Source organism: Miscanthus floridulus, chromosome 9, assembly GCF_019320115.1.
Source record: "Miscanthus floridulus cultivar M001 chromosome 9, ASM1932011v1, whole genome shotgun sequence".
NCBI classification, from domain to species: Eukaryota; Viridiplantae; Streptophyta; class Magnoliopsida; order Poales; family Poaceae; genus Miscanthus; species Miscanthus floridulus.
Window position 1 is genome coordinate 15,090,900 of NC_089588.1, and position 23,094 is coordinate 15,113,993.

A 23,094-nucleotide genomic window follows, 5' to 3' on the forward strand; every position below is an offset into this window, starting at 1 on the left:
CAACATTTCTCGGAAAAAGACAATATGCATTGTCTATCCTGCCAGCTTTACCGTATCCATCAAGCAATGTGTTATAGGAGACAAAGTCAGGTTTCAAGCCAACTGAGACCATACCATCAAGTAACTTTGCACCTTCATCAATTCTACGAGCTAAGCAGTGGCCATATATTAATGTATTATATGAGATAACATCAGGCCTCACGCCTACACGTTCCATCGAGTCAATGAGCCTCTGGGTTTCCATAATCCATCCTTCTTCGCATAAGTTAGACATTATTGTGTTGAAGAACACGATGTTAGGACGGATTCCTTGATCCAACATTTCAAAAAATAATTCCTCGGCCTTTTCCCATCTGTCGACGGTGCAGAGTCCATAAATCAAGGAGCTAAAAACAACAATGTTAGGAGTCACTCCTTCGTTGATCATCTGATTAAATTTAAGCACAGCATCATCCACTCTTTCCAACTTGCAAAGTGCATCTATTAATGTTCCATAAGTGACTACATTAGGACTCAATCCTTGCTGCCTCATTCTGCTAAATACATGCATGCCGACGGGGCGCGCGCGGCGCTAATGGCCCGGCGACGAGGGACATGGACGGCGCTGCGCGTGCCGCGTCGAGGAGCTTGTGAGGGTGGGAGGCGGCGGCGTGCCGCGGGCGAGTGGTTGGGGGGACTTGGGGCAGGCGGCCCGACGGGTGCAGGTGCCGCTGCCGAGGAGTCGAGGACAGCGGGCTTCAACGGCTCTGCCTGCCTCTGTAGTTTTTTCCCCTTTTTTGGGGGGTCCACATGGCCCCATCAGGCTATCACATGTACAATACGTAGTACTTCTCCGTCTTAAAATAAATGAATTTTGAGCTGTTCTAAGTTATTTTTTCTTAAATTTGATTGAATTTACAGAATAAAAAGCACTAATCATCAGAAGAAAATGTATTTTACACTATATTTATTTGGTAGGTGCCATAGATATTCAAATTTAAAACAGTTTGACTTAGACAACTCAAAGTTAATCTATTTTAGGACGAAACGAGTATTATGGAGTAGAGCCAGGGCAGGCTAACAGCAAAGAACAGAGTGCCATTCCAACGAGGCAGTAACCCATTAACCGAAGCAGCCAAACAGCTTTGTTTTTGTGACTACACAAGTCAACAGCGGCATCAGTCTTGTGTATGTATGCACTGAAAGCATGCATGGCACACGCACGCTACGGCATACTTCACTTCTCATGTTCATCCCCCTCGTCTCGCCCACATACTAGCTAGCTACCGCCTACCTCTATATGCATGCACGCTTTCATTGTTTGTACTGCTGGGGAACCGCAAGGAAAGGATTGAAGGTGAGAGCACCAGCCCGATGACCTCTGTCAGATTCAGGAGCAGAAACACCGTCTGGTCGCCTGCATGCATATATATGAAAATGTCAAATGTGGGGATTAATCAAAATCCCTTTCTAATCTTTCATACAAATCTGCATCCTCTATATGGTTTTATTGTAGTAACTACTTGTAAGACTGTAACGAGGATACTAGTACTGCAAAACTGCGTGCATGTATATAGGTTTACCTGGAATGCCCTTAAGAACCTACAACCAGAGCGTTTCAGCCGTGAGCTTCTTTTTCAAAAAACATGTACAAGAAACTTTATTGGTCTGAAATTGGTTAGGAGTCATAGGATTAAAACCCCAAATCCGTTCTCCATATCTAGAGTTGGAGCAAACTTTTACTTGAAAAAAAAATTCCCATAGCCACTTTTATTCTCAACATTCCCATGAACATGAGATGTCTCTAGAAGTGTTACCTGTCTGATCCTGTAAGTCCGATCCTCATCACTCTGGATCAGCCAAGGAGACCTCAAACACTCCGTGCTTTAGCTCTTCAGAGGCAATCTGAAAACAGAAGGAAGAAATTGAGATACAGGCAATTCTAATAAGAGCGATAAAAGTGCAGTGCAGGTGGACCAGTGGTGCATTGTATAACTCAAACAATCTAGTCACCGCCACAAATATATATATATATATATATATATATATATATATATATATATATATATATATATATATATATATGGCTAAGGGGTAAGGATACTAATGCAAGTGTCTTGAAATAAAATCAAAAGAAAAGGTCTCCTGGCAAAATAATTTGTAAGTAATAATACTTAATTGTCTTGAAAATGGTGAGTGCAAATTGAAAGTCACATTAGAGATATGAAGGCACGCCGTCTAGGCGGCCTCCCAGGATGTCCACGTAAGTTTTATTTAGTTGGTGCGTTAGATAGAAATTCCACGACTCAGATGAAGCGTGTCACAACCAGCCTTCTTCCATGCATTCGGCTGTGGATAGATGAAGCAAGTGGACGCATTCAATGAAGTAGATAAAAAATTAAATGACCATGCATGCAAGGACAATATAAATTGTAGGTGTACTTTGCATACAAAAAGTTACTACGGTAGGGGAATTTACATCACTGTGCTTTCACGTGTCCTTTACATAAAAAAGTAACTATGATAGGAGAAATTTACATCACATGTGCCTTCTCCCTTTACATTAATGAATTTACTATCAATAGATACTAGGTAGTAAATTTCCATGCATGCACGAGTGCCTTCCTAAGCTATTCAGAAATTCACTCAGTAAATTTGAAAGCACTCGATATCTTCACCTACGCAGGGTGGGTCGAAAGCAAGTGGATACATTTAATGCCTCCCTCCATGCTACGATCAGATAAAAACAAGTCGGGCAGGTAGACACATTTAATGTCTCTCCTCCTTACCATCAGATAAAAATAATTCACCGACCATGCAGAAACATTTGTACTTATACATGCATCCATGCATCTAAGAGACAGCTTGGGTTGCGTGCACGTTGCTCCTGAGGTGGTCAGTGGTTGGGGTTGGTCGCCATTAATATGGCTACCATACTTGCATCTGCACCCATGCATGCAGAGGCGTCTGTTCCTCCAACTCTTGCCTATTGCGAACACAAGGTTGACAAGTTCCTTGTGTGTTCGTTTTGTGATGAGTGATTGTCAATGTGATCCACGAAGTGGGTTGAGTGGTGACTAACCCTACCATGGCGAAAGCTATGTGTGCGACATGTCTGTTGGCTTGTGTTGTGCAGGTGTGGAGCTAGGATGCGGTGGTCGATGGCGAGGTGAAGGTCAAGGAGGACGTGCCGTGCCGACGTATCAGGAGCAGTGAAGGACGGACGTGAGGCTTGGACCGAGGGACCCAGAGGCCGGGTGACTAGCCGCGGTGGCTGACACTTGGGACATCGACAAGTGCAAGAAGACATGGGAGTGACGGTGTTGACCGAGTCAAGACGGCGGGCGTGCGGGTCGAGCGAGGCTCAGAGGACTTGGCATGCCGGCCGGTCGAGGACGGCGGTGACACGCGTCGGATGGCGGGGGACGCGTATGGAGTACGCTACCCGCGGACGGTTTGATGGTTTGGGTCTCAAAACCATCGGATGGACGGTTTACGGGTTTGGGCCTCAAAACCCGGGCGGAGGTTCCGAGGAGGGGTGGACGGCACGTGGCGGCATCGGGGAGTTCGCGTCGAGGCGAAGCTACCGGTGAGAAGGCGCGGTGGCCGTCGGATCAAGATTACACCGGGTTGGACAACAACGCCCTTGGGCTTAGCGGTTCAACTCATTTGTATCCAGGGGCAAAACTGAAAATGTGTAATAGCCCTGTTAAATAGGATGAGGGAGCCCCCATCTCCCTCACCTCTCCCATTTTTTGTTTTATCATTTTAGGTTAGGTTTTCTTCCTCACTTGGCTCTTGAGATAGGTCCCCCAAACTGAAAAATTTGTGGGTGTATTCTGTGATTTTTGGTGTGGGAATGGAGGCCCAAATCCTCCTCGTGCCCTATGGGATTCATCAATTTTTTCTGTGATTTTTGTTGCTCTTGTTTCACTGTGTTTGTCTTTTTCGTTCTTGGCCGTGATCTGAAATTCCCATGGATTGACCAAACTTTGGGCGATGATTTCTTAGGGATAGCCCATCTACTGCCTTCGGATTACCTGGATTCGATTTCGTGGCAGTTGGATTTGGCTTGGGTCATAAATCAAGAAGTTTTGTGTCCGCCTGTTGTTCTGTTCTTGCAGCGTGACTTCTCTGTTCTTCGTTGTTCTTCAAGTGGGGATGTGTTTCAGCTGCAGCGCTACCAGAGCCAGTGCGAAAGCGCTGAGCTTGCTTGTTTGAGCAGCGCTTGCTCTGACCGGTTGACTCATTGCTGCCATACGCAGAGCACCAGAGGAAGCAATGGCCCCTCATGGGTACTGCATCTCTTGAGCAAATCGGCGCACACTGCCTGTGCGTCGAGCAGATTACCGGTGGTGGCCTCCCCTTACATGCTTGTAGTATCTCTTGTCTGATCTCTTGCAAGTAACGTCATCATGGACAGAAGCAAGAGATTCGCTTGATCATGATTTGCTTTTTCCAATTTATGAGTAGTCACTTTCGATCTACAAGAACCAAAACTTTGTTTGATTATTAAATCATTGTCATGTTCGTAGTGGACTACTAGCATTCGTTTGGCTGGTGGAGTACTACTTGCTAGCTGCATTGTTCTTATTCCATCAGTGCAGCACTTGTTTAGTTCTCGTCCTTGCAGGATTGGTTATCGCTCCAGTATACAGGCAGTGAGTTTTTGCAGGAGTCGTTCCTAGCCGTGTGGTTTTGCTGCAGTATTGTTATCCAGTTGCAAAAATAGAGTGTACCGGTCTAGATTCTTGTTTATCCGAAATTTGTGTGTTTGAGCTTCGATTTGACTTTTGATTGTTGCAATTGGCTTTGTGGTGTCCCGCTGTGTTCTTAGGGAATATCCACCCACTCATTTGAGTCGTGGACATCATGGTGTTTTATTTGCACGTTTGGCGGTGAACTTGGGACAGTGGCCGTAATATTTAACGAGAAATTTTGTGGCTCCCATTCACCCCCCCCCTCTGGTCGCCGCTTTCGGTCCTTCAATTGGTATCAGAGCCGGTTAAGGATCATTCTACCTTAATCGGTCCGTGATCCACGAAGGCGACATGGAGCATGGTTCCGGCAAACCACCGCACTTCTATGGGTCCAACTATCCTTATTGGAAGATCCGCATGTCTGCGCATCTCTAGGGGATTGATTGGCTCGTCTAGAAAATTTGTGAGGATGCTACTTATGTTGTGCTCCCTATCGCGGCCCATACCACCCAGGATCATAAGGATCGGCACAACGCAAATAGCAAAGCTCGCAATGTGCTTTTCTCGAGTCTTTCGCTTTTCTGAGTTCGAGCGTGTCTCCGATTGTACTACAGCTCGAGAGATCTGGGTGAGGCTTCAGAGCTATCACGAGGGGACCACATAGGTCAAGACTAGACTCTACGAGACGTACAAGCGCGAGTACGAGAACTTCTCTCAGCTTGATGGCGAGTCCATCGATGCCATGTTTTCCTGCTTTCAGACTATCGTCAACAAAATGAAAGTGAACAAGGCCAACCTACCTTATAGTGATCATGAGAGGGCGCTCAAGCTTCTCTATGCCCTTGATCAGAAGATATGGGATGTGAAGGTGTCGGCGATCATCGAGTTGGCCAACTACGACACCCTCACCGTCGACGAGCTTTTCAGCAAGCTCAAGTCCATGGAGATCGACTACCAAACCCAAGCCAAGCTGAAGAATCCTTCTGCACCAACCATGGCTTTGGTTTTAGGTAGTGGTTCAAGTTCATTGACTAACCCTTCACAAGCTTCTTTCTCTTTGTCGTGCTTGATGTCAGTCACAGAGGAGCAGCTGGAGTCTCTTGGGGATGATGAGTTGGCGCTCGTCATCAGTCGGTTCTCTCGGTTTCACAACAACCGTTTGAACCGCCGACGCAGTGGTGGCCCGAAGGAGGGATGCTATGGATGTGGAGATCCGGACCACTTCATCGCGCGCTGCCCCAAGAAGAAGCCCTTCACCAACAAGTACGACTCCGGCAAGCGCAAGGATAAGCGTGACTACACCTCCGGCAAGCACAAGGCCAAGGGCGGCTTCGACAAGGAGGCGATCAAGAAGGCATACCGCAGGAAGGCCAAAGCTCAAGAACGCGCCTTCCTCGCCTCCCTTAGCGACCTCGACGATGACTCCGACAATGATCACTCTTCTTCTCCCTCGACTGACGATGAGTCTGAGAAGAAGCACGAGGACAAGCTCAACGGTCTTTGCTTTGTCGCCGGTGCAAACCGTGGTGGGTTTTGCACTATGGCGGTTGACGGTGGAGCAAAGCTCAAAAAGGACGTCGACGTCGACATCGACGATGACGAAAACGAGGTACCGCCCACACTTGACTCACTTATGCTTGAGCTTGATACTATGAATGATACATTGATGAGTCAAGATAAGTTGCTTAAGCGTGCTGCCCGCGAGAGAAAAGAGTTTAAGGACCAGCTAGAGGTTGCTTTGAAGGAGTTGGAGCTTGCCAAGAGTGGTGTAGTGGTGTCAGAGGAGGAGGAGTACGATGAGTGCGCTATACATATGTCTAACCTCTCTGACTTGCAATCCAAGTATGATATTTTGCTTGATGAATGTGATGAGGTGAAGTCTCATTCTAGGTTGCTCGGTGCATGCAAGTCCTGCTCAGGCTTGCAATCTGAGTTGGTAGAGAAGGTTGCCAAACTTGCTGAGCTTGAGAAGGCCAACTCAGATAGCACCACCACTACATGTGTTCAATGTGAAGCTTTGGTGTTGGAGCTTGAGTCCTGCAGGCACGACAAGATGGGAACAGAGGAAGAAAACACATAGCTTTGGTCCATCTTGAGCTGGGTGTCGTGCAGTGAGCCCCAGTTGGGCATGATGGTGAGCCAGTTCGGGTGGGGAACTGACTCATCGGGAGTAGGCTTTGCTATAGGTGGGAAGGGTGAGCATGTCTATGGCAAGGTTGGTGAACATAGTGGTTTGAACCCAATTGAGAAACCCACCAACACTCCCCAATTGATCAAGATACCTCCACCAGAGCCTACCAAGCCTATGATCAAAGATGGTGTGTTTGAAGAACCACCAAAAGCTCCACCATCCAAGCAAGTTTGGGTTCCCAAACCGAACCACTTTCGGAACTCACTCGATACTCTACCCAACATCTCTAGTGCACCCCTTCCTAAAGCCAAAAAGCCTCAGAGAGTGAACCACACCCATAAGAGAGTGAGTCAACCACCACCCAAGAGAGAGGTGAGGTACCACTGTGACTATTGCCATAGAGATGGTCATTTGGCTGAGTTTTGCTTTAGGAGGAAGAGAGATGAGCGGTGTGAGTACGAGTTGAACAACCAGAACATGTACCGTCCTCCCCATGGCGTACATGTACCACCTGTTCAGAGGAGCAGTGTTAGGCCTAGAGGTGCAATGCCTCAAGGTGCTAGGCCTCAGGTGATGAGACCACGAGGTGGTCGTGCCCGGCGTGGCCCAAGTCATGATCAATATGACTCTGGACCTCACGACGGTGGCTTTCAGTCCCACACTCCTAGCGGACCACGTTTCCCCCCACGTGGTGATCGCTTCTCTCCAATGGGACATGACATGTATGGTGTCTTTCCTAACACTTTTCTAGGGCAAATGACTCAACACTGGTATTCTCCTCATTTCGTTAACCCCAGTGTTGTGCTATTTGCTCACCCCCTATCTTTCTATTGATGCAGAGCGGAGGCCCGGAGAACACGTGGCTTGTTGATTCTGGCTGTTCGTGCCACATGACTGGAAGTTCCCAATGGTTCTCCAGCCTCGACACCATGCAATACAAGGAGTACATCACATTTGGGGACAATAGCAAAGGTAAGGTTCTGTCTCGAGGGACCATTCGGGTCAACGAGTTTTTTTTATCTTGAAGGACGTTGCTTTGGTTTCAAGCCTGCATTTCAATTTGCTCTCTGTTTCACAACTCCTTCAAGATGGTTTTGAGGTGCGCTTTAAGACTGGACTTTCTCGTGTGCTCGATTCTCAGGGACATCTAGTTTGTCAGATCATTTCTTTCGGCCAAGTTTTCAGAGCTGATTTCTCTCAATCTTTCAGTTCTTCTCGCTGTTTGGTTGCCGGATCTTCTTCTGATTTGTGGAAGTGGCATAGGAGACTTGGTCACTTAAGCTTCGATCTCCTAGTGAGGTTGAGTTCTCTTGACATGATCCGAGGATTGCCCAAACTTAAGTTTGAGAAGGATCTGGTATGCCATCCCTGTCACCATAGGAAGATGGTGGCTGCTTCCCATCCTCCAGTGACTCAGGTCATGACCACGAGACCTGGTGAGCTACTCCATATGGACACTGTTGGTCTAGCTCGGGTTCGGTCAGAGGGAGGGAAGTGGTACGTTCTTGTGATCGTGGATGATTTTTCTCGCTATTCTTGGGTGTTTTTCATGGAGAGCAAGGACGAAGCATTTTCTCATGCTCGTGACTTGCTCTTGAGGTTGCAAACTGAGTTACCAAAGAATGCCATATGAGCTATCCACAGTGACAATGGCACTGAGTTCAAAAACTCACAGTTTGACACCTTCTGTGCTTCTTTGGGTCTTGAACATCAGTTTTCTTCGCCCTATGTCCCTCAGCAGAATGGTGTTGTTGAGCGCAAAAATCGGACTTTGGTTGAAATGGCCAGGACGATGCTCGATGAGCATAGGACTCCTAGGCGTTACTGGGTCGAAGCCATCAACACTGCCTGCCATGTTTCAAACCACATTTTTCTTTGTGCTTTCTTGAAGAAGACATCCTACGAGTTGCAGTTTGGGCGTCCACCCAAGGTGAGTCATTTTCGAGTCTTTGGTTGTAGGTGCTTCATTCTTAAGCAAGGTAATCTTGACAAGTTTGAATCTAGATCTTCCAACGGTATATTTCTCGGTTACGCTTCTCATTCACATGCGTACTGTGTGCTTAATCTTGAGACTAACCGTGTCGTGGAGACTTGTGAAGTCACCTTCGACGAAACCATGCCCTCTTCTATTTTTGTCTTTGAACGTGCAGGTGATGAAGAGATGGGTGACAACATTTTCGTTGAGGACGACAACGACGCCGATTGGGATGATCCCAAGCCATCTCAACCGGCTGCACCGATCGAGCTAGCTTCGACCACTTCGGCTCACGGCCGTGAGCCCTCCACCTCTACTTCATGGGGTCCATGCGAGCCGCTTCCTCAATCGACTGAGGAGGCCCCAACTGTGGATGAGGGGGAGGTGACTTCGTCTTTGGGTGCACCTCGACACATCCAGCGATGCCATCCTCCTCAGACCATGATCGGTGACATCGACGAAAGGGTAACGCGTTCCAAGTCTTATCATATTTCCCATTTCGCACATTCGGCTTTTGTCGCTAACTTTGAGCCCGAAAGTACTGGACACGCACTCTCTGATCCTGATTGGGTCAATGCTGTGCACGAGGAGTTAGAGAACTTTGAGCGGAATCAAGTTTGGGTCTTAGTTCCACCACCACTCGAGTGTCATCCCATAGGAACCAAGTGGGTGTACAAGAACAAGCAAAGTGAGGATGGAGTTGTGGTGAGGAACAAGGCTAGGCTGGTAGCGTAGGGGTTTAGCCAAAAAGAGGGAGTAGACTTTGAGGAGACATTTGCTCCTGTGGTCCGCATTGAGGCCATTAGGATCCTCCTCGCCTTTGCAGCATCCAAAGGCTTTAAACTCTACCAAATGGATGTGAAGAGTGCTTTCCTAAATGGCTACATAGAAGAAGAGGAGTATGTGAAGCAGCCTCCAGGCTTTGAAAACCCCCAAATACCCAAACCATGTTTACAAGCTACACAAAGCCCTTTATGGCCTGAAGCAAGCCCCCAGAGCGTGGTACGAGAGGTTAAAGTCGTTCCTATTAGCTAAGGGGTTTGAGATGGGTTCTGTAGACAAGATGTTTTTTCTCCTCAGGCATGGCACTGACATGCTCTTGGTATAGATTTACGTGGATGACATTATTTTCGGTGGCTCCTCTCATGGTCTTGTTGCAAAGTTTTATGAAATGATGAGCAGGGAGTTCGAAATGAGCATGATGGGCGAGCTCACATTCTTCCTCAGACTTCAGATCAAGCAGACGAAAGAATGAACCTTCATCCATCAAGGCAAGTACATGAAAGACTTGTTGAGGAAGTTCGACATGGGTGAGGCGAAGCCCCTCTCAACACCCATGTCAACGACTACGGCCTTGGATGAAGACAAGGAAGGCGAGGCGGTGGACCAGAAGGAGTACAGGAGCATGATTGGCTCCCTCCTCTACTTGACAGCAACACGACCCGACATCCAATTTGCCGTGTGCTTGTGCGCCCGTTTCCATGCTTCTCTGCACACTTCACATCGGTAGGCTATCAAGCGGATTTTCAGGTATCTCCGGTTCACTCCTAAATTTGGCCTTTGGTTTTCCGCTTCTTCTTCGCTTTCTCTCTGTGGTTACTCGGACACCGACTATGCTGGTTGTCGAGTTGAGCGCAAGTCCACCTCCTGGACTTGTCAATTTATCAGCTCTTCTTTGGTGTCATGGTCTTCTCGCAAACAATCCAGTGTAGCCCAATCCACCACCGAAGCCGAATACGTTGCTGCTGCTGCTTGTTGCTCACAGCTCCTATGGATGGTTGCCACTTTGAGAGATTTCGGACTTGAGTATAGGAGAGTGCCACTTTTCTGTGATAGCACGAGTGCCATTAGTGTTGCAAAGAATCCAGTGCTTCACTCCAAAACCAAACACATCGAAGTCCGTTTCCACTTTCTCCGAGACCACTATGAAAAAGGCGACATTGATCTCATCCACGTAACCACCCAAAACCAGCTTGCAGATATCTTTACAAAGCCTCTTGACCAAGCCCAGTTTGCTCGCTTGCGAGGGGAGCTTGGAGTTTGTTTCCCTTTTTAGAGGAGGGGAATTTTGGTTGTTGTATTCTAGCTTTGTTTTTCTTTGTAGTTTAGCCTTTGTTTTTGTTTTTATATCATACTTGCATATCATATCATCATGTATCATATTGCATCCTGAGCTTCATCCTTATAGTAGCTAGATTGACACTATGCTCTTGTTGGGGTTGTTATGGATATAAATGATGTGCTTTTGGCTTAGGCTCCTTTTGATCAATTGATGCATGTTATGAGCTAAGCTTGTTTTTCCAAACTATGAACTTGATTAAAACTTGTTGGAACATGAAATGTGTTCACCACTACTTGTGGCAACTAGCATGTGTAGAATGTGTCGAGATCTTCTTTGCTTCATATATATGCTTAGTTGCTATGGCTCATACCTTGAGTTACACACTTGCTTGAGAAACTTGAATTTGTGCTAAAACTTGAAAAACAAACTAAGTGAATTGAAAAGATCAAGATGGGTCTGTACTATCCTATGTCAGAGTATCAAGACAGCTCCAAAGTGCACTTATTGGTGAACTTGAGCTCTGTAATGGATACCGAGATCATTGTCTTAAGCTTCTGATTGCCTTTGGCATAGGCTTGACATGGTCGCTAAGTCATGTTTTGATGGCACAGATAACCTCCCGCACACACTTATTTGACAAACTTTGGTAATAAGCTGCATAACTCCGATAAATTTCAATTGGTATCCAAAATTTGATCAAACCACAAGTTTGTCTCATGACATGATGTGTGAACTTTGTTTGGGGTAGTTCACTTTGCATACATGTGTAGCACAAGGTCGATCTCCTGTCTATTTTTTGCTATGTGCTCCTTTGGTGGTGAACCCTCTTTTAAAATTGCTCAAACTTGATCAAACTTGCTTAAATGCCATATTTTGTCTCATTTGGTCACCTTGAGCATTTGCTAGCACTTGTATATGTTGCTATATATACATGACATCATCAACTAGAGCATCCTTTCAATCTACTTGCTATAATCTTGAAGCTTCTGCATTCGTGCATTTCTGCATTCATAGCTTGTTTTGAGGGGGAGTTGCAATCCTTGGGCTCTAGCTTGATAAGTGCATGTGTCAACAAGGGGGAGAAGTTTCCACACTCACAATGTCACAAGGGGAGAAATATTCAGAAAAGGGGAAGAAACTTCTAATTCCACCTAAAGTTGAGAGATATGCATTCATTTGAGAGAGATTGCACTTATTCAGGGGGAGTTGCATTTGAGGTGTTTTGCTAGATGTGTTGAGCCTTTGCTTCTTTTGGAGGGTCTAGCAGTTTTTGGCTTTTCGAGCTTTGCTAGTGGTGTTGAGCCCTTTGCCTCTTCTTGAGGGCTAGCTTTGTTTTACTTGGTTGCGTCAAACCGTTGCCCATGTCTTTGGGGACCAAGTTTTGCTCATTTTCAAATGATCCGGTTCTTGGCTTTTCTATGGCTTTTGGTCATTTGGGTGAGTTCTTTGTTTTTTCTTCTTCTTCTTCTTTTTCTTTTGCTCAAGCTGTTCGTGTATTGGTGTTGACAATGCACTCATCAAGGGGGAGATTGTAAACACAAGGTTGACAAGTATCCTTGTGTGTTCGTTTTGTGATGAGTGATTGTCAATGTGATCCACGAAGTGGGTTGAGTGGTGACTAACCCTACCATGGCGAAAGCTATGTGTGCGACATGTCTGTTGGCTTGTGTTGTGCAGGTGTGGAGCTAGGATGCGGTGGTCGATGGCGAGGTGAAGGTCAAGGAGGACGTGCCGTGCCGACGTATCAGGAGCAGTGAAGGACGAACGTGAGGCTTGGACCGAGGGACCCAGAGGCCGGGTGACTAGCCGCGGTGGCTGACACTTGGGACATCGACAAGTGCAAGAAGACATGGGAGTGACGGTGTTGACCGAGTCAAGACGGCGGGCGTGCGGGTCGAGCGAGGCTCAGAGGACTTGGCATGCCGGCCGGTCGAGGACGGTGGTGACACGCGTCGGATGGCGGGGGACACGTATGGAGTACGCTACCCGCGGACGGTTTGATGGTTTGGGTCTCAAAACCATCGGATGGACGGTTTACGGGTTTGGGCCTCAAAACCCGGGCGGAGGTTCCGAGGAGGGGTGGACGGCACGTGGCGGCATCGGGGAGTTCGCGTCGAGGCGAAGCTACCGGTGAGAAGGCGCGGTGGCCGTCGGATCAAGATTACACCGGGTTGGACAACAACGCCCTTGGGCTTAGCGGTTCAACTCATTTGTATCCAGGGGCAAAACTGAAAATGTGTAATAGCCCTGTTAAATAGGATGAGGGAGCCCCCATCTCCCTCACCTCTCCCATTTTTCGTTTTATCATTTTAGGTTAGGTTTTCTTCCTCACTTGGCTCTTGAGATAGGTCCCCCAAACTGAAAAATTTGTGGGTGTATTCTGTGATTTTTGGTGTGGGAATGGAGGCCCAAATCCTCCTCGTGCCCTCTGGGATTCATCAATTTTTTCTGTGATTTTTGTTGCTCTTGTTTCACTGTGTTTGTCTTTTTCGTTCTTGGCCGTGATCTGAAATTCCCATGGATTGACCAAACTTTGGGCGATGATGTCTTAGGGATAGCCCATCTACTGCCTTCGGATTACCTGGATTCGATTTCGTGGCAGTTGGATTTGGCTTGGGTCATAAATCAAGAAGTTTTGTGTCCGCCTGTTGTTCTGTTCTTGCAGCGTGACTTCTCTGTTCTTCGTTGTTCTTCAAGTGGGGATGTGTTTCAGCTGCAGCGCTACCAGAGCCAGAGCGAAAGCACCGAGCTTGCTTGTTTGAGCAGCGCTTGCTCTGACCGGTTGACTCATTGCTGCCGTACGCAGAGCACCAGAGGAAGCAATGGCCACTCGTGGGTACTGCATCTCTTGAGCAAATCGACGCACACTGCCTGTGCGTCGAGCAGATTACCGCTAGTGGCCTCCCCTTACATGCTTGTAGTATCTCTTGTCTGATCTCTTGCAAGTAACGCCATCATGGACAGAAGCAAGAGATTCGCTTGATCGTGATTTGCTTTTTCCAATTTATGAGTAGTCACTTTCAATCTACAGGAACCAAAACTTTGTTTGATTATTAAATCATTGTCATGTTTGTAGTGGACTACTAGCATTCGTTTGGCTGGTGGAGTACTACTTGCGAGCTGCATTGTTCTCGTTCCATTAGTGCAGCACTTGTTTAGTTCTCGTCCTTGCAGGATTGGTTATCGCTCCAGTACATAGGCAGTGAGTTTTTGCAGGAGCCGTTCCCAGCCGTGTGGTTTTGCTGCAGTACTGTTATCCAGTTGCAAAAATAGAGTGTACCGGTCCAGATTCTTGTTTATCCGAAATTTGCGTGTTTGAGCTTCGATTTGACTTTCGATTGTTGCGATTGGCTTTGTGGTGTCCCACTGTGTTCTTAGGGAATATCCACCCACTCATTTGAGTCATGGACATCACGGTGTTTTATTTGCATGTTTGGCGGTGAACTTGGGAAAGTGGCCGTAATATTTAACGAGAAATTTTGTGGCTCCCATTCACCCCCCCTCTGGTCATCGCTTTCGGTCCTTCACCTATATAAGCATGTGACATCCATTGCTTCATCGCGCCCCTCCCAGCCCTCCCAGTGTCTCCATGTGTCCTCCTTGTAGTTCATATATGAGGAATCAGTAGCTATGGCCTTAGGGGCACCCACAGTGGTGAGTCGACCCATCTCAGATAAAGGCAGCCACATCAACTAAGCCCATGAGTCGACTCCTGGCCTAACAGTACCACAGGCCCCATGACAAATTAAAAAATGATAAACAACATGACGTTTGTTTCTTCCATCGTACTGCTTTCTCCCACCTCTGGCGGTTCTGAATGTTGAAGTGTCGTCGCGTGCTTGGTTCAGACGGAGGTTGCAATTCACGCATGTTGCCGCTGCCAGGGCCAGCGTACAAAACGACGGCCGCCACCGCGCAGAATGGCCGGGCTCCCTCTGTGTGGAGACGATGCAAACTGCCACCACCGGCGTTCAACTCATTGGCTGTCGTCGTCGCCGTTTGACTCGTCGCCTGCCGCCGCCGCCTAAGTTGCTCGCCCCTGCTCGACTCGGCTCCGGCGTCGCCGCTCCGTCTCCGCTCTTGGCTCTTACAGGTGGGTCGAATTCTTTGTTTATTCGGGAGGAGTCGACCCTGAAACGTGAGTCGATTTTTCTCTCTTCTGCGTGAGTCGTATACTCCAGTCAGTCGATTTTTTCGGCCTCCACGTTGGATGATGAGTCGGTTTTCTATCCCCACTAGAGAAGTCCTCATTGTAGTTCATCCCTGCAGTAGTTTGCGTGTACATTGGCTATGTGTAAGCTCACATATGTACCCGCCCCTGTTTGCCACCTTCAGATATATATACATGTGGTGCGCGTTTGTGATGACATGTATTCCATATTGAATGAGAAGGAGTGTCTCCTAATCAAACTCTATTACCGTGTTAACAAGCCACTTGCCCACAGAACGCTTGAAGCCTAAGCATCATTAGCATAATTCTAGGCAAGCACACTTGCCTATGGCGACAAGGACTAGCACACCCGCTGGCACCCAGTGGCAGTACTCTCAAAAATTCACGTGTACCTAGGGACATTCTATAAGTGCATTAACTTACCTGTCGTGTGTCATGTAACCAAAGACATACTGATTCATACAAAGTCTATAATGTCTCAGCTAGCTGGTAGACTATTCTAATGCCTATGGAATACTTTTCTGCAACATTGTGGTTGCTCTTAGATTATATTTTCGATGGTGTTTCAATTCCATGACTAAGTAAATAGTAGCCTGCTCACAACATAAAAGCAGGCAACCACGGGACATATATAATGTGTCTGCTGGTTGTGCTTCAATGGAACGTTGGCATGGTTAAGATGGTCGAATTATAGACACATGAGCAAGAAATAAAACGGTTTTGATGACTTGGTCCTTCGTTGCCCGATGCCCGACAACGGCGCGTGCGTCGACCCCACCACCATCGCCACCGCAGCACACCAGCACCCGGACGCCCCTCGCCTACTGCGGCAGCTCGCACGCCGCCACGACAGCGGGTCCCACATCCCACCTTCCCTCCCTCTCCCTTCTCCATGCATGGCAGCAGCACAACCGTATATGCGTAGCAAATAGAGCAAGGCAAGCACGCACGCAGACAACCACCACATTTACCACGCACGCACTAGCAGCACCTTGTTACCTTTAACCACACTAACTAGCCACCGTCCATTTGCATGCACCATGCAAAGTTAGCACGCAGGCACAAGCAAAGGCCTCGGCAGCATGCACGCGGTTCGTACTCGCATGCGTGCCGACCATCACGCTACGAGCCACCGGCCATGCATGCCGAACATCCACCCCCTCGCTAAATGTAACCATAGAAGACATTGATCCGTAGCATTGGGTTATTGGCGTAAGTCGTCGTCACAAACAAAATGCACAACGCGGAACACGTGTCATAAATGTATTTAAAGCAGTTTCCGAACTTGTTGCTTTTCTCTCCTTGATGTTGTTTTCTCTATTATGGATGGTTCGTTGTGTTTAAGCACTCTGCCGGCTAGACCATAGCCCCCGAGCGTAGGATGTAACCATAGAAGGCATGACCCATAACGTTGGGTTATTGGCGTAAGTCGTTGTCACCAAACAAAGCTTCACACTTATAACGAACGTACCATGCAGGTACTTAAATTGTAGAGAAATTAACAAGCAAACAAGTACTGATTATTGTTGTGTTTAAAAGACACAACTACGCAGTTGTGAAAGCGACTTAGCTAGTTCAACTGGTCATCGGTGGTAAGGTAGTTGGGCGTGTCCGAGTGGTAGTACTCGGTTTCCTGCAGGTTTGCTGAAGAAACGCCTCCTCAGCCGCGGCGTACCCTTCAGCTATATCAAAAAGCTATCGGACACCCCGCGGCTTCTTGCGTGCGATCTTGCTGATGAACTCCTTGTTGGCGACGCCCTTCATGAAGGCCGCCATGACCGTGGAGTCGGAGCAGTCAGGGATGGTATTGCGCGTCCGTAGAAAGCGTTTGATGAACTCACGGAGAGTTTCATCCTTGCGCTGGTGGAGTTGGTAGAGATCCCAGTCGCGCCCAGGACGGTCTCAGGTGCCGAGGAAGTTGCTGATGAAGACGTCCTCGAGCTCGTCCCAGGTGCGCAAGGATCCACCGCCAAATCAGTGAACCAGGTCCGAGCGGCTCCCTTGAGAGTGATGGGAAGGTAGTTTGCCATCACGCGGTCGTCGCCACCCGCGGTGCGAATAGCCACCTTGTAGACTAGAACCCACTCTTCAGGATTAGTGGACCCGTCAAACTGCTCAATGCCAGTCGGGCGAAAACCCGCTGGCCATTGAACGTCTTGGAGCTGAGGGCCGAGTGGTCGTAGGCCTAGGTTGTTAGCCGGGCGATCACCCCGTCGGGAGCGCTTCGCCCGACTTGCGTTGATGTTGTCGCGGACGACCCAGAGGGATCCGTTCGGGAATCCTTGAATCGCTGGCAGCATTACTGGAGGAGTACTGCTGAGAGCGCTCGGAAGCACTCGGACGCAGAGGATCCACACCTTGATCGATCTGGTGGGCCGCTGCAGTGACATATGCGCTGATTTGATTCAGCACCGATGCCAATGGGCTGTCTGCAGGAACATGGAGCCCCTGCAGCAACGCCGCCGCTGTGACGATGTTTGCCTATGGCGTCCGGAAGGTCGCTATTGCTCCTCCCGAAGACGCAGTCGGATTGGTGTGGAGCTGCTGAGTGGACACCGTGTTGGCATCAGGATCCATCGCTCCAAACGTAGTCCGGCGAAGAATGCAGAGAAGAGTTTGTTGAAACCTCTCCCCTACCTGGCGCGCCAACAGTCGAGTGTTGTTCTCGGCAATAGTTCTTTTAGAGAGTGCGGGACTACACAGGAAGGCGATGGATCATGGCACATGGATTTTTAGACAGGTTCAGGCCCTCGGAAGAGGTAATACCTTACGTCTTATGTATATATGAGCTTCAACGGCCAAGCAAGCTGAGTGCTACGGTGTGGTGTCCCGGGCTAAATCGCGGAACGTCCAAGAACCCGCCCCTTTTTCCAGACGGGCTACACCCTCCTTTTATAATCCAAGGAGAGTTAAGGCCAATCAATGGTCGCAGTTACTAGTAACGGCTGAGTAATGGCCAGTTTCCAGTAACCGCCTAATTACAAAGGCATAATCGCCTGATAAAGGTGTTGTCTTATTACAGATATGAAGTGCGGTAAAGGCTCAGTGGTCTTCAGGGGACGTTTCATGTCCCGACTCCCGAGTGCTCCTCGTCTGAGTGGTTTGGTTGTCGCCCGAATTGTTTGCACGTGTTGCGGTACCTGCTCTGGGTCAAACCTCTTCTAACTGATCAATGAAGCACTGGGTCCGAGTCCGCCGAGTTATCTTGTGGAAAAGGTACCCCGTCGTGGTATCCCGACAGAAGTGACCGCTGAGGTTAATGATTCACAATCTCATCAGCAATCATCTCCATTCTCCGTAGTTCCCATACTTCGAATCGCTGAGCTAGCTCCTCGCTGCAACCGTGCACATAAATCTCATCACCAATCATCTCCCTTCTCCGTAGTTCCCATTCTTCGAATCTGTAGGTTGACTGATCCATAACCATTTATTTGTGGACAGTCACGTAAGCTCGATTTCTCAAGGGACCGCAAATGAGGAAGCATTTTAGTCAACCACCCCCCTGGTATGCTGGAAGACGAAATATCAAGATGTTTGACAGATGGGAGAGCGGGGATCTTTCCAGATGAACTCTTTTCCGAGGCAGCCTCTAACGGGATGGGAGGCTTGAGCAAGTTAGAGCAGTTGCGTATACTCAAAGACACTAAACCGGTGAGCTGGCTGAAACCTTCACTTGAAATAGAAATCAATTTTGGACAATTCCACATGTCCAACCATCTGATGCCCCTAAGATTATGGAATGCTAAGATCTGGTCATCCAACGCACTCAACTCATTGGATTTTATATTGAGCGATTTGCCATCTATATTTATTGATAGTTTTCCTTTGATGGAAATTTTCTGTATATGAGCAGAAGGTGGAAGCGGTAGAGTCTTACTGCCTATGACCGGAAGGTTCTGGGTTTGAGTCGCGGTCTCCTCGTATTGCACATGCGAGGGTAAGGCTTGCCACTGACATCCTTCTCTAGACCCCGCACAGAGCGGGAGTTCTCTGCACTGGGTACGCCCTTTATGAGCAGAAGGTGGAAGAGGACGAGATATCATCAGATTAGGGCAATCATGGATGATGAGTCTGTTGAGACTAGATAGACACACCTCCTGCTCTTGTTGTGAAAGTGAAGATGGAGGAGCCATCAGCCCACTGCACCTTTCCAGGCTTAGCATTTTAATCAACTCCAACTTCTCCAGAGAAGGAACTGACAACTCTCTCACAAGATGCAGGTCCATTAACTTCAGCTCCTTGAGTGCCCTCACTCCTCCCAGTGGAAGGATTTCCCACTTGCTGCAATATCATTCATCTAAGTAAGTATGCCAAAATTTGCAAATGAGTACAACTATTCAAACAAAATTAAAGAGTAGTAGTTACATTATATGAGGACAATAGCAGATGGTGAGTTTCCTGAGAGACGAAAACCATGACTGCTGCTCAACTTGGAAAAGAAAGTAACTCTGGAAAAGAGTGAACTCGCTCAGCCCTTGATCATCATTACCCTTAGATCGGAGGTTAATTCCTTCCTATAAGTACCAAGACATTTTTCCAATCTTGGCATCTCAATCAAGATCAACTCTTCCAAGGAAGGAATTGAAGTTTCTGTCAACTTCCACATCCTGATCAGTTTAGCTTCCTAAGGAACGGAAGCATTTGGAGACGAAGAATTTGCCATTCCCTGCACTTCTCTAAATGAAGTATCCGCAGCATCTTAACTGACACATTACTGGCAAGCCAGGTTGGTAAGTTAGCACCGTTATACCCAGATATATGTAGACTTTTGAGGTTCTCATGAGGCTGAAGACCCTCAAGCACATCTTCTGTTTTCCCAGCTATAAAAGAGTCAAGGTCCATGCTGAAATCATTCCATGATAAGGACAATTCTCGCAGATACTCTTTGTCTATCAGCGAAGGGTGGGCCTGGTGCAAACGGTAGAGTCTTACCGCCTGTGACCGGAAGGTCCCGGGTTTGAGTCGTGGTCTCCTTGCATTGCACAGGCGAGGATAAGACTTGCCACTGACACCCTTCCCCAGACCCCGCACAGAGCGGGAGCTCTCTGCACTGGGTATGCCCTTTACTCTTTGTCTATCAGCCTAGCTCCGCTGGCCTGTTCTTTGGTCTTCACATTTTCAAGTTGAGAAATTTCAAAGTTACAAGCTCGCTCATGGATCGAAGTTGTATTATCTCAAATTCACCAACAATTCGAACCTTGAATTTTATTCCCTGAAGAGAGGTCAGCTTCCCTACACCAGCGATTTCTGAGTGCACTTTCTCATGGGCAACAATATTCCGTAAATTAATGAGATTATTCATACTTGTAGGTACAGAAATATTGCATCCAATGCCGGCGTTGAAGAATTGAAGGTGATAAAATTTTGTCAAAGCTTGAGGAAGAACAATATTCTTCTTAAGGTCTACATTTGTCCAAATATTTGTGTTGGAGAACACACCGATAAATTCAAGATAGCGAAGATGATATGGATTTAACAAATCAGATGTAGTGCTGAATTCATTTTGCGTCACATAAATCCTCGCGACTCGTAAACTTTTTGACTTAATGCATAAAGTGTGTAGGAACCTTAATAAATGTATGCTGCTTCTACCAAAAACCATCAAGGTCCTCAATTTTTCCGAGGACCCAATATTCTCCAGTATGTTCTGAAACTTGTCACAAGGGATACTGCAATGTCCATCTTTCTCATAAACTGTGGTTATGATTGACAAATGTCAAACACTTGGTTGAATGGCCCTAGAGTTGGATCCATTTATAGTAGCACACTCATTTAACGAAACCTTCTGAGCCAATTCATGCATTAGGTCATGCATGACATAGTTTGAGTCAACCTTTTGGAAAAAGCCAAAATCCACTAAGTTATCCAAATATTGCATCCCTGTTTCCTCCAATCTCTTGGTAGGGTCTTGGCACTGCACAAAATTGTGTGATATCCAAGCACGGACCAAATTTTCGCCATTAAATCTATAGTCCTCTGGAAACAGAGAGCAGTATGAGAAACACTGCTGCAGGTGCACCGGTAAAAAATCATAACTGAGCTTCAAGATAGGTAAAATATCATCAGTATCTTCTTGAAGAGATTTCCATTTGTTTTGAACTGTCCTCCAGTGCTCGTAGGAAACATTTCTGTTCAAAAGTGCACCGACACTAAGTGCAGCTAGTGGAATACCCTTTAGTGCTTTAGCAATCTGCTGCCCAATGCACTGCAAACTAGGATGGCCCTCATGGCTTTCATTACCAAATGCACATGCCTTGAAGAACAACCAAAATTGGTTTTCATCCAGACCATTCACTGATACTGAATCCATTGTTTCTATCATTCTTGCAACTGATGGTCTTCGAGTAGTTGCTAAAATCATGCAGCCAGGTACATGATTGTGCTTTACTGGGGTTAACAGGCTAAACCATCCTCTCTTGTCCTTTTCCTCCCACATGTCATCAAATACAAGCAAGAATCTTTTGTTTTCAAGATTCTTCAGAAGGATATTCTGCAGCATGTTGAAGTTGGTGATGTTTTCGAACTGTTGTCTATCTGTACATACATGCTCCAAGATCTCCCGTGTTAGTCTCATTGTGTCGAAGTTAGTGGACACGCAAACCCACATTCGCAGATCAAAATGCTCTTTGATTCTTTGATCACCGCAAACAAATCTTGCAAGTGTAGCCTTCCCAACACCACCAATGCCAACTATAGGCAGAACATGTAGATCGCTAGATTTCCCATTTATTAACAACTCTATTATCTTATCCCTCTCTACATCCCTTCCGTATACCTTGTCTTCAATTGGAACAGAAGTTGTCAGGCGTGTGTTTCTGGCCACATACTGACCCTGGTTTGCCAATGGAACGGGGCGTGAGATCTCTAGCTGAAGAACCTTCCGCACAGAATTGCCAAGTTTGTGTAAACGATTCACTATCACCTTGATGCTCTCAGAAATGTCAAGTTTAATCTCATGAGGCAGCATGGTGCTATGAGTTGGCTCCTCCTCTCTCTTCCTTTTTCTGTCACGTGAGCACCAACTAACAACCAGTTGAAAAGAGGATGGAGTGCAAGAAGACACAGAGCCCTCCTCAGGATCTGTACAACCTTCCCCTGCATAAGCAAACCCACAGGTGTTATGCGAACAAGCTAAAGAAAGACACTTAAACAAAAGCAGCCATTAATAACTAACACAAGTCAAAACATGTGAAAAAGAAGATCCAATTAACCAAGTAGGCAAGGCAAGAAAATATGCCTGGCATCCTGCGCCCACGCCTCCATCTGTCGAGTGAAGAAGCTCCCAAGGATGCTTTCCACCAGCCATCCGGTCGCAGCATCCACCACAGTTTCCACCACCCCCATCCGATCGTCTCCCAGTGAACCTATATGGCGATGGGCACAAGGGAGGACATATGAATTCAGAGCATTGAACTGGTATGGTATGTCATTTTGTGGCTGTGCAGTTTACAAAAGGATAGAGAGGTCAGGTCTGGGAGTGAAGTCTTGCGTCCACAGCTGCAGAACTAATGAACTGGCATCTTCTCTTGTGTGGCTAAGCGGGACACTCGCCTGTGTGCGTTTCGGCCGGGGAGGGGGGCACCAGCGGGTGACGTCGACGAGCCACAGCCGCAGCCCTCGTTCTCCTCCACCCCAGGCCCAGACACAGGCAGCGAGGTTTCCTAGAGTAGACGGTCGCCGGCGGGGCGGGAGGGTGCGGGTGCGGGTGCGGCCGGGCGGCGCCCTCCGGCACCGGGCACCGGCGACCAGCAACATGGGCGGGTTGGTGGGCTTGACATGTGAGGCCCACCACGTCATCGTCGAAAAACGGGCAGACGGGTGGAGTCGCGGGCCTGGGAAAATTCCACGCAGGCAGGCTGTGGCCCGTGGATCATGATGAAAAAAAGTGGGGCCAGGCCCGACGGCAGGGAGCCGCTGTGCTTGCTAAAATAATACTATTTCCTAGAGATCAATTAGCATATGAATGACATCATTAGCAGTTGCTAATGGTAGAGGGGCATGTCCCTTTGGGAGACCCTATGGACATGTATATATACTAGGATCATGACTTTGAAAATTACATAATCGGTCACCAAA

At 47.6% G+C, this 23,094-nt stretch overlaps 1 pseudogene; it reads right to left on the reverse strand.

Annotated features, from left to right (window-relative positions):
- Window positions 1–1,300: 1,300 nt before the first annotated feature.
- On the reverse strand, window positions 1,301–22,106 carry LOC136479307 (disease resistance protein RGA2-like; annotated as a pseudogene).
- Window positions 22,107–23,094: the final 988 nt, after the last annotated feature.